We start from the raw sequence: 13641 nt of genomic DNA on the forward strand, positions 1-13641 counted from the left end.
ACCCAATTGTATCCATGTTGACGGGCAAATTTTAGGCAATTTAATTTACCATGCACGGCTGCCGCAACTATTGTTCCTTCATCCCATTCGTAACCATTTCCATCGGCATATTTTAAACATTGTAAATGACCGTTAGCAGCAAATAACCATGTTGCTTTTTTATCCCATTTATAACCATTTTCATGAGCGTATTTTAATATTTCTAGTTTACCATTTAAAGCAGCAGCTCTGTATGCAGACGCATTCATTGGACGTCCATTATCGTAGGCATATTTTAAAATTTTTAAATCACCATTAGAGGCAGCTATTTCCATTATTTCTTCGTCCCATTCACATCCATTCTCATGTGCATATTTCAAACATTCTAAATGACCATCATCTGCAGCCGCTTTTGTTGTGCCTATATCCCATGGACATCCATTTTCATGAGCGTACATTAATAAGTCTAAATACCCTAATCCTGCAGAAAATTTAGTCGTACCTTCGTCCCAATTGCATCCGTTCTCATGAGCATATTTTAAGCAGTCTAAATATCCATATATAACAGATGAAAATATTGTATTTGTATCCCAATTACATCCATTTTCATGAGCATATTTTAAGCAGTCCAAATGTCCACCTGTTGCAGCCACCTTGTTGTTCCCTCGTCCCATTGGCATCCATTTTTATGAGCATAAATTAAGCAGTCTAAATGGCCACCTCTAGCAGCCTCTCTAGTCGTTCCTTCATCCCATTCGCATCCGTTTTCATGTGCAAATATCAAACAGTTAATAAAACCGCTCACAGCGGCTTTGATTGTAGTGCCTTCATCCCATTTACACCCGTTTTTATAGGCATATTTCAGACAGTCTAAATGTCCATTTTTAGCAGCCTCTCTCGTCGTTCCTTCGGCCCATAAGCAACCATTTTTATGGGCGTATATTAAACATTCTAAATGCCCATTTCCAGCGGCAGCTCTTGTTGTATTTCTATCCCATTCGCAATCGTTTTCATGAGCGTATTTTAATATTTCTAGATTACCTTTAAAAGCAGCAGCACTAGTTGTCGTTTCATCCCACGGACATCCATTTTGATGAGCATATATTAAGCAGTCTAAATATCCATATATAACAGATGAAAATATTGTATTTGTATCCCAATTACATCCATTTTCATGAGCATATTTTAAGCAGTCCAAATGTCCACCTGTTGCAGCCACCTTGTTGTTCCCTCGTCCCATTGGCATCCATTTTTATGAGCATAAATTAAGCAGTCTAAATGGCCACCTCTAGCAGCCTCTCTAGTCGTTCCTTCATCCCATTCGCATCCGTTTTCATGTGCAAATATCAAACAGTTAATAAAACCGCTCACAGCGGCTTTGATTGTAGTGCCTTCATCCCATTTACACCCGTTTTTATAGGCATATTTCAGACAGTCTAAATGTCCATTTTTAGCAGCCTCTCTCGTCGTTCCTTCGGCCCATAAGCAACCATTTTTATGGGCGTATATTAAACATTCTAAATGCCCATTTCCAGCGGCAGCTCTTGTTGTATTTCTATCCCATTCGCAATCGTTTTCATGAGCGTATTTTAATATTTCTAGATTACCTTTAAAAGCAGCAGCACTAGTTGTCGTTTCATCCCACGGACATCCATTTTGATGAGCATATATTAAGCAGTCTAAATATCCATATATAACAGATGAAAATATTGTATTTGTATCCCAATTACATCCATTTTCATGAGCATATTTTAAGCAGTCCAAATGTCCACCTGTTGCAGCCACCTTGTTGTTCCCTCGTCCCATTGGCATCCATTTTTATGAGCATAAATTAAGCAGTCTAAATGGCCACCTCTAGCAGCCTCTCTAGTCGTTCCTTCATCCCATTCGCATCCGTTTTCATGTGCAAATATCAAACAGTTAATAAAACCGCTCACAGCGGCTTTGATTGTAGTGCCTTCATCCCATTTACACCCGTTTTTATAGGCATATTTCAGACAGTCTAAATGTCCATTTTTAGCAGCCTCTCTCGTCGTTCCTTCGGCCCATAAGCAACCATTTTTATGGGCGTATATTAAACATTCTAAATGCCCATTTCCAGCGGCAGCTCTTGTTGTATTTCTATCCCATTCGCAATCGTTTTCATGAGCGTATTTTAATATTTCTAGATTACCTTTAAAAGCAGCAGCACTAGTTGTCGTTTCATCCCACGGACATCCATTTTGATGAGCATATATTAAGCAATCTAAATTATCGTTCTCAGCAGCTGACACAATTGTACCTTCAGCCCAATTGCATTCATTTTCATTAGCATATTTTAAAATATTTAAATAACCCTTAGAAGCAGCTACTTGCGTTACTTTTTTATGCCATTCACATCCATTTTCACGAGCATATTTTAAACAATCTAAATTACCTCCTAAAGCAGCAGCCATAGTCGTTCCTTCATTCCAGGGACACTCGTTTTCGTAAGCATATTTTAAACATTCCAAACTGCCTTTTTGTGCCGCTGCAGCTGTTGTATTTTCGTCCCATTTACAACCATGTTTATGAGCATATTTTAAACATTCCAAATGCCCATATTCAGCAGCGGCCATTGTGGTGCTTTGGTCCCATTCACATCCGTTTTCATGTATGTATTTTAAATTTTCTAAATTACCATATTTTGCAGCTGCTACTGCTGTCCATACATTCCACGAGCATCCATTTTCATGAGCGTATATTAAGCAGTCTAAATGACCACCTTCCGCAGCTACTGTAGTCGTTCGATAATCCCAATTGCATTCATTTTCATGAGCATATTTTAAAATATTTAAATAACCCTTAGAAGCAGCTGCTTGCGTTACTTTTTTATGCCATTCACATCCATTTTCACGTGCATATTTTAAACAATCTAAATTACCTCCTAAAGCAGCAGCCATAGTCGTTCCTTCATCCCAGGGACACTCATTTTCGTAAGCGTATTTTAAACATTCCAAATTGCCTTTTTCTGCCGCCGCAGCTATTGTATTTTCGTCCCATTTACAGCCATGTTCATGAGCATATTTTAAGCATTCTATGTGTCCATATTCAGCAGCGACTATTGTAGTGCTTTGATCCCATCTACATCCATTTTCATGAACGTATTTTAAATTTTCTATATTACCATATTTTGCAGCTGCTTCTGTTGTCCATATATTCCACGGGCATCCATTTTCATGAGCGTATATTAGGCAATCTAAGTGGCCTCCTTGTGCAGCAAATATAGTTGTTTCGTCATCCCATCTGCATCTTTTTTCATGAGCATATTTTAAGCATTTCAGATGGCCATTCGCAGCAGCTGCACTTGTTGTATTTTTATCCCATTCACCTCCATTTTCATATACGTATTTTAAACATTCTAAATGACCATTTGCAGCAGCTTTCTCTGTTGTATTTTTATCCCATTTACATCCACTCTCATATGCTAGTTTTAATGTTTCTATGTCACCAATTGAAGCAGCTTTACTCGTCGTACCTTTTTCAAATGGACAAATTTTGTTGTCTTCCGAATATATATTTACAATCCCTAAATAATTACAATAATTAATTGTTTTATTTAATTTTATTTAAATTACTAAATAATATCAAATTATGAGAGTGGCAGTTCAATAGTAATTATCATTTTTGTTTTTTTTGTCTTACTAAATTGAGATGCATTATCTATAATGCAATTTTATAATTTTTTTATAGAATTAATGTTAAACTAATGAATTTATTAGTTTTATATTTTAATCTATCAATTCAATCCAAATTAGTTACTAAAAATTTAATGAACAATCACGAACCTAGTTTTTTTCTTATTACATTATAAAAAAAGTTTATATTAGTAGATAAGAATTTTACAAGTATATCGTCGTCATCATGCCAGAAGTGACCTAGTGTTTTTTTGTAGTTTTGAGAAAAACTAGTTTGAATGTTTAACATCGGTTAAAAAATTCAAAACTTAACAAAAATGAACAAATTTGATATCGATAACCGAAATAATAATATACTTAGCAATATTGTACAAAATTTTACTAGATAGTTATTATTTAAGTTAATTAATTGTAATTTACCAACTTAACTTCAGAGTAAAAAGTGACCATGTGACAATGTTTCAATTGAACACTTTTATAATTGACCATGTAAATTTCTTTATACTCTTATATTATATTATGATTAATTTAGTCATTAAATATTTTCCTAAAACATAAGAATCAAGTTAATATTTTATTTTAATTTTTAACATAACAAACTTTATTTTTACTAACACAATTAAAATAAATACAATATTAAACTCTTTTTTTGACATAAAAAACAATTGAACATCTTTTAAAGAAAAAAAAATTATAAACATTTAAATAAACAACATTAAAATAACAAACATAAACAAAATATTTTAGTAATTATCATAATTCTAATCAATTACAAGAATGATGTGTATCACAAAACTTAATTAATAATAATATTATAATACTAATGAGCAATATTTAGAATTTTAAATAAAAAGATGAAATTACTGTTATAATATTTAATTAGAAACATTATATAAATTATAAATCATTGACAAGTTCTTTATATAACTACAGTACCTTATTTTATGTTAATCAGTGTTAAAATAAATATTAATCAGACTCATTTTCAGACTTAGAAATTATCATTGTATCCTTTTGTTATGAACATAGTCTGAATACTTTAATACCACTCATGGAATTCTACAGGAATGGCTTCAGTCTTACAAAGTTACATGAGATCTTTTTTTTTCAATGTTGAAATTGGTTTAAGGTTATCAGGATATTTTGTTAGTCTACCTCTTCCACTTATGCGTATACTTTTAAACTCTTCATCTGAATAGTTATATTTAAACTGTATAACACCAGGCTTAGTTTTCTCATATTTTAAAACCTTAATTTTTAACCAATTCACTTTAATACCTTGTTTATCAGTTGTACGGTTTTTTATTATAAAACTTTTCAAGTCAAGAAATTCTTCAATTCTTGAACTGTGTAGCTAGATCATTTTTTATTATGCCTATTAGAACGAGCTAGTCGACAAATATTAAGTCAGTCATGCGTAGTATACACAGGAATATTTTTCTTTGCTGTCTCAATTGTGCTATACATACTGTCCACTTCCATGTATGAATGTCCACTCTCCTTAAAATAATGTGTTATAACATCAATTTTTGAATATGTGACAATGTATAAGAATAAAGCTGCTATATATTGATTCCTATTTTCTTTGTCAAACTTTTTAGATGCAAACATTCATCCCGCCTTCGAGTATGATTTTTATACTCCATTAATATTAGTTGTTTATGTGGTTTGTCTGATTTCTTAAATTTTTCACATAAGACATTGATCTTTTTTTGGCTTATAAAAACTCAAATTATATTGCTTACAAAATATTTTTCGATACACGGTACAACAAACAAAATAAATATGACCTAATTTTTTTTCCTTACAATTCTGTATATAGAGCTCATACATTTTAGATATAGAAAGTGTAGAATCTAAGTATTTACGTTTAGAAGTTGCTCTGCAATAGTGAGATTCCATTGGAGGAAATTTTTGAATGTGAAATTTTATTTCAGATATGGCCCCATATGGTTATGTGGGAAAAAATATTTTTATAGTTTTACAAAAAGTGATCAACTCGATACTTGGACAAAAAAGTTGTTATTTCTACTCTCAAAAAAAAAAAAATGACTTTTACTTGCTCAATTTATGCTAAAAGTCAAGTTAGTGAAAATAATGTACTAAGAGGTTCCTAAACTATTCATGATATCACTTGGACACTTTTTCCACATATTTATAAGGATGAAAAATTGAATTTAAACATGTTTTTGCACATGTTCACTTTTGGTATGATGGCGACGATATATTTAAATATTTTGTAAAAGAAATTTACTTATCTTATTGAGAATTATTTTTTTTATGAATAACGAACTATATGAGGTCTTGTTTTTCAATAACAAAGGCAAATGTAATATGTGTAGTATAGTACATGGTCAAAAAGGACATATTCCTTTCTTGATTATGTTGTTTTTATATTTTTATGTTTTTAATTTTGTTTTAAATTCGCCGTCTATCAAGTAAAGAGCGTTATACAACTCTTACATTATATGTTTTAATGTTTTATATTATATTACGAATAATTTATAAATCTTTTAATCAAATAACCTATTCCATTCCACATTAAATATATGAAGATACTATTTTAATAAGATTTTAAAATTATATTGAATTTTAATAATTACTAATAGTGTGTAAACTATACTTTTCAATAAATTGTATAAAATATGATTACATAAATTCTAAATTTTTGCTTAGAAATTTCTATTCATTTTCACTTTATTAAATTTTTAAGATAAAAGAATGCGAATTAACCAATACAATATATGTATAAAATTTTGTGTTGTAATATTAAAAATAAAATAAATTTATACTTGTGTTGTGTTAGTAAATAGGTGATTTCATTAATAAAAACCCAGCACAGGGGGGTCGCGGCACAGTGGTGACGTGGTATAGATGGATCAAGTATAATGATATCTGACAGTGATTAAAATCACTATAAAAAAAAAACGCTTCGATGCAAATCTTTAGATACTGTTTAATTTAAAAAATTGGTGGACTATTCCAAAAGCTACATTATCTGCTAGTTCATTATTAATATCCTAATTAATATAAAGTATGTAGAATGAAAAAGGGATTATTAAAAAATATTATTTCTCANATTAAGATAAAGTATGTCGAATGAAAAAGGGATTATTAAAAAATATTATTTCTCATAAAAAAATAATGTTGATCCATACACTTTTCAATATGTCATAGCATTATAAAGTTAAAAATGTAAAAAATAAAATCGAGAATTTTCACACAATAATAGCATTTGGTAGCCATTTTCACCGTGAAGATAAAATAAAGTCCGAATTTTTTTTTTGCATAATAAAGATTATTTTATTAGCTTTAATTTAAGATATATATAAAAGTGTCAGACCTTCCGGAACCTTTTCAAAAGTTAAGTTNACCTTCCGGAACATTTTCAAAAGTTAAGTTGAAAAAGTTAATTTTTTGTGAAAAAGTTGTCATTTTAAATCCCCCCTTGTGGGCAGGTTAAGGGTTAAATTTATAAAAAAAATATACCAAACGAAAGGTAATGATATTACACATCTATTTAAAAAAGAATAATATTGATATGTTAATTTTTGAAAAAGTTATGGCACTTTTAAGTAAAAAAAATTGAAAAAATTAGCGATTTTTAAATTTGTAATTTTTTTGGAGGTTTCCCCCATTTACGGGGAATGAGGGAATTTTTTTCAATTTTTGAGGGTAATTTCTTCGACTAGATACAATTTTTGATCTTTTGACGTATCATTGAAAGAAATTGGTTCGGTGAGAGCTGAGAAAAAGTGGTAACAGGAAAAAAAAAAAAAAAAATAAACACATCTTAGTAAAACCAATACCTTCTCAGCTTCGCATCGAAGCTAAAATATATTTTTACTCAATTCTAATTGTACCCAAAAATTTGCATCTACACTTTGCTGTTATATGTTAAAAATATATTATTCTAAAGAAAACCATTTTCAATACTATTATTTCTTTTGTTGACAAAAAATAAAGCATGCTTTAACACATAAAAAAATTATATCAATATATATATATATTTAGTTTATAAATATATTTTCCTAAATAATTTAATAAAGTTAATAGTAAATTTTATTCTAGGGTGAAAATTTAAAATATGATTATTGAAGTTATTGGTTATATTTAATTAAAGAAGATATGATATAAAAATTAATACATTTTAAGTAGCATTTTTTTTTTATAGAATAAAAAATTTGTGTTCAAGAGTTTTCAGTAATTTGTGTAGCTTTCTGAGTTAAATATATTTTATATTTTTTTAGTTTTAAAATTAATATTGTTAATATAATTCTAATTTTTAATATGCTTTATTTTAGATTAATAAAATTTTTATTTTTATTTGTTTAACACAAAAAGAATGTAAAAATGTTTTTAATGTGTTCATCAAATTTAAACAACATGAAAAAAGGCAGTAATTTTTTTTTCAACTTATGTTTATGTAGTTCACAAGTTATAGTTACATCCATTAGGTATTAATTTTACTATATAATTTTTTATATCTTTGACCTTATGATTTTTTTATGATAAGTACTATTTATATACTACTTTAATGCGACATACTTTTATTTTTAAATCAGACCATTTCCCTTTATACAAAGAAGATTGGAAACTTACTATGATGTGTTTTTTTTTATTTATTAATTTTTTTTTTTTGTGTCTGTGAACGCTCAATCTCAGCTCTCGCTGGACCGATTTTGATGAACAATATGTCAAAAGATCACAAATCGTATCTAGTCAAAGACATTACACTCAAAAATTAAAAAAATTCCCTCGTTCCCCGTAAATGGAGGAAACCTCCAAAATAATTACAAATTTAAAAATCGCTAATTTTCGAAATTGTCGAAATTTTTTTTACTTAAAATTGCCATAACTTTTTTAAAAATAACCAAATCAATATTTTTACAATTATAATCAAATTTTATAATACGCTCAATTGAGTAAATATTTTTAACAACTTTGTTTTAATGGGTTCATTTAGTTATAGTAAATCATTAAAGTTAATTAAGTTCTGAATTTTCAATTGCAGAATATTTTTAAACACCAAAAATTAATTAGAAATGATTACTATGATTTTTATAAAAGTAATCCATTAAGATAAAAATGTAAATAAAAAATTGAACTTTTCTGATAAATGTACTGGAAATAGTAATTATAAATAATGTGACTTTTAGAACTATGTGATTTTTTTTTATTTTACAAAAACAATCTATACTAATTATACTAATTAATAACAAGGCATGTATATCTTGATAAGGAAGCCACCCATTGGTAACACCTCTAAAGTAAGTTGATTATGTTTAGGTTTATTATTTTATGTCTCTATTCCAGTTGCGTTTTAGTCTTCATGGAGGGTCGTCGGGGATATTGGTCGTGTGCATGCGTTTTATTAGGAGATTTGAGTTCGAGTTTAGTTTTGTGTGGAATCTAAGGTAATGTAATTTTGCAAGTTCGTTAACAGAGTCTATTTGAAGGTCTTTATGTAGGTTTTGGTTTGTTATGTACCAGGAAGCATTTATAATCATTCGCAGAGAGATATTTTGGAACGCCTGTATTGGTCTTATAGTTGACGGTTTAGCTGGTCTCCATATTTGTATTCCTTAAGCCTATATTGGTCGAATTATTAACTTGTATATAAGCAATTTAATCTTGAGTGATATTTGAGACTTTAGCAGAGGGCGAAAAAGATGTAATTTAATATTTCATTTTTTCTTTAAGATGAGGACCCCAGGTTAGCCGTTTGTCAAGGATTAGACCTAAAATTTTGTATCATTTTGAGAAACGATAATTGTATTTTTAAGTGTTATAACGGGGCATATTTCAGGTCGAAGAGCGAAGGTAACTTGACTGGACTTATTTTCATTAACTTTGATTTTTCAATTCATAACCATTTCTCAAAAGCGTTAGTAGATAATGAGCCGCATTGTTTATGTTTATATTTATTGTTTATATTTTTGTGTCGACTTAGAATTGCTGTATCATCAGCAAAAGTAGCTAGTAATGTGTTTCTACTTTATGGCATATCTGCAGTAAATATGTTATAGAAGTCATGAGAAAGATTAGGGGATCCCGGCCTCAATTGTGTAACAAGATGAATTCGCACTACCTTGTTAAAATAATAAAAAATACATTTTAAATTATCAAAAATTACAAAAAAGAATTTAAAAATTTAAAACAAAAAAATTATTATATTAGAAGTTTATGATTTTTAAAATTGGATTTTTAGGGATTGCTGATTTTTTTTTTATTAAATAACCAAAAAAAAGTTTTACAATTTAATATAAATATTTTTGGTAAGTGTTTATAGTAAAGAGATAAACGAAAAAATAAAAAAAAAGTATTGGTAATTTGATAAATATTATTATAATTTACTTAAATATTGTGAAGTCTACTTTTATTTGAAAATTCAACTGTTTTTCTAAATGTATGGAAATTTCCAAGACATTGTAACATACTTATTAAAGGTTAACTTAATAAAATTATTTTAAGAATGTATTTCAGATATTCTATATCAATTTAGAAATATATTTGATTAACTTAATAGGTATAAATAATGTATAATCGAATTTACCTTCATTAAACTTCAAACAGGAATTTATCAACAAAAAATATATTAATTGCCACTGCTAGAAAAATATAAACTTTTAGATTTCAATTGAATAACTCATATAAAGTATACTGCTCACCTCCATTTTTTATAGTCTTTTTTTTTTTACTTGTGTTTTAAGTGTAATATTTTGAATAACTATTGATAAATTGCACATTGAATAGGTGAATATTCATATATTTAGAATATATATAAAAATGCGCTGTCATAATTAATTATTTTGTTATATTTTTAATTTAAAATATTATATTAAGTAAATAATAATGTAGATATTTGTTATTATTTACTCAATTATTTTAGTCTTCCTATTCATTTTCATGTAAAAAGTCATAGGTTATATGGCTTTTGAAATTTCTGTGACAAAAAGCATATTTTTATTATTTCTATTTATTAAATTGTTTTGTTGTAATTTTTAAGCAGATAAACATTTATATGTGATTAATGAAGTAATCTTAATAAAAAATTAAATCCTGATAACAATTTTTATCAAAGTAATTTATATTTTTCATAATGTTATTTATATCATAAATAACTTATAGAATTACAAGGATGTAATTATCTCATTAAAATTGAAAATTAATTAATTAAAAAAATATTTTTTTTAATTAATTAGAATTCATATTTTTATTGATATTCTTAATATAAACAAAAAACCATAATTTATAAATTGTTGAATCTGTTATTAGTTTTACAAATAAGGAACAACTGTCACTTTTTGCTTTTGATGAAATTATGGAAATTATTTATGATAATAATGAAAATGAAGACTTAATTTAATTTATGATAAAGTATGTCGAATGAAAAAGGGTTTATTAAAAAATATTATTTCTCAGAAAAAAATTGTGTGTATTTTTGTGTGAAAAATCGAGAATTTTCACACAAAAATAGCATTTGGTAGCCATTTTCACCCTGAAGTCAAAATAAAGTACATTACATTAGCTTTAATTTAAAATACATATAAAAGTGTCAGACTTTCTGGAACAATTTCAAAATTTAAATTGAAAAAGTAAATTTTTTGTGAAAAAGTTGTCATTTTAAATCCCCCCCTGTAGGTAGGTAAAAAGTCAGATTTATAAAAAAAATATACCAAATGATAGGTAAAGACATCATGCATCTATAAAAAAAAGAGTTATATTGATCCGTATATCTTTCAAAAAGTTTAATTTAGTTTAAAAGTTTATAGCATTTAAAAATATAAAATTGTTAAAAACATAAAAAAGCATTTTTTTACAAAAATCGTATTTTATTTATAAACTTTGATGTCTGTTTTTACCATAAAGATAAAATAAAGTCCGAAATTTTTTTTGTTTCATGATAAAGAATATTACATAAACTTTAATTTAATATATATATAAAAGTGTAAGACTTTCCGGAACACTCAAAAGTTAAGTTGAAAAAGTTTATTTTTTGTAAAAAAGTTGTCATTTTAAATCCCCCCCGTGGGCAGATAAAGGGTCAAATTTACAAAAAAAATATATCAAATGATAGGTAATGACATCAAGCATTTATGAAAAAACGGTAGCACAGTGGGGTCACGGCATAGTGGAGACATTGCATAGTTGGGTTCAGTATAGATTTAATCTGACAGTGATTAAAATCACTATCATAAGAAACGCTTCGATGCAAATCTGTAGATAGTGTTTAATTTTAAAAAATTGATGGATAATTGCAAAAGCAACATCAACTTCTATTAAAATAAAATACAAAACCCATAATTTTCATACAAAAATAGCATATTTTTGAATATGGTAGCCATTTGCGTATAGAAGATAGGTCGTCGGGACAAATTTTTTTTTTCATTTTGTAGTAAAAAAATATAATATTTTTATTTGTTCATTTTTGAAAAAGTTATGGCAGTTTTAAATACAAAAAACATCCCAATAAAAGATAATTTTTATCGCAAACATTACATTTTTTTTTAAATTTTCGACAGCCATTTTCACATAGAAGATAAGATGTCAGGACAATTTTTTTTTTTCATTTGATAGTATATAACATATCTTTTAATTTGATATATGTTTAAAGGCGCAATATTTCCGGAACATTTTTAAAAGTTCAGTAGAATAAGATCTATGTTTTTTACAATATTTCAAGTTTTGAACGCCCCCTATATAAGGGAAAATTGTCCAATTTTAATAAAAAGTATGTTAAATGAAATATCTACTTATAATGTATTTAGAAAAAAAAATTTGTGCTGATATATACATTTTTCAAAAAGTTATAGCATTTTTAAGTTGAAAATTTAAAATCGAAAATTTTAACACAAAAATAGTGTTTTTTGAATTACGGCAGCCGTTTAAAAGTAGAAGAAAAAGTGTTGGGACACATTTTTTTTTTTCATTTTATAGTACATAAAATAAGCTTTAATTTGATATATGTTTCAAGGACGCAGTATTTCCGGAACCATTTCAAAAATTAAGTTGAAAAAGTTAGTTTTTGTAAAAAAAGTTGCTATTTTAAATCTCTCCCACTGAGCAGGTTAAGTGTTAGATCTTCAAAAAAATAATATCAAATGAAAGGTAAATATCTAAGGTTTTAGTATAAAAAAAAATTATGTTTATTTGTTCATNAAAAAAAAAAAAAAAAAAAAAAAAAAACACATCATAGTAAAATTAATACCTTCTCCGCTTCGCATCGAAGCTAAAAATTTATATTGATATGCTCATTTTTGAAAAAGTTACGATACATTTTAGTAAAAAAAATTGAAAAAATTTCGAAAATTATCGATTTTTATATTTGTAATTTTTTTGGAGGTTTCCCCCATTTACGGGGAACGGGGGAATTTTTTTCAAATTTTAAGGGTAATGTCTTCGACTAGATACGATTTGTGATCGTTGAAAGAAATCTGTTCGGTGATAGCTGAGAAAAAGTGGTAATAGACTCAAAAAAAAACACATCTTTGTAAAATCAATACCTTCTCAGCTTCGCATCGAAGCTAAAATTATTTTACAAAAATCGTAATTTTTGATGTCAACTTTCACCACGAAGACTAGTCCAAAGGTAAAATTTTTTTTTTTACAAATTAAAGTATATTACATAAGCTTTAATTTAAAATATATATAAAAGTGTCAGACCTTCCGGAACATTTTCAAAAGTTATGTTGAAAAAGTAAATTTTTTGTGAAAAAGTTGTCATTTTAAATCCCCCCCTGTGGGCAGGTTAAGTGTCAGATTTACAAAAAAAATATACCAAATGATAAGTAAAGACATCAAGCATCTATATAAAAAAAAATTATATTGATATGTTCATTTTTGAAAAAGTTAGAGCATTATTAAGTTAAAAATATAAAAAAAAATTATTTTACAAAAATCGTAATTTTTTATTAACTTTGATGTCAACTTTCACCACGAAGACAAGTCCAGAGGTCAAATTTTTTTTTTTCAAATTAAAGTATATTACATAAGCTTTAATTTA

At 27.4% G+C, this 13641-nt stretch overlaps 1 protein-coding gene and 1 pseudogene across 4 annotated transcripts in view; both read right to left on the minus strand.

Moving 5' to 3' along the window:
- The window catches only part of LOC126897735 (uncharacterized), a 133213-nt gene that overhangs the window by 76405 nt on the left and 43167 nt on the right, over positions 1-13641 (minus strand). The window lies entirely within an intron of this gene.
- On the minus strand, positions 2-10382 carry LOC126897737 (uncharacterized; annotated as a pseudogene).

This window comes from Daktulosphaira vitifoliae, unplaced genomic scaffold (assembly GCF_025091365.1).
Source record: "Daktulosphaira vitifoliae isolate Bord-2020 unplaced genomic scaffold, ASM2509136v1 Scaffold_2, whole genome shotgun sequence".
Classification (NCBI taxonomy): domain Eukaryota; kingdom Metazoa; phylum Arthropoda; class Insecta; order Hemiptera; family Phylloxeridae; genus Daktulosphaira; species Daktulosphaira vitifoliae.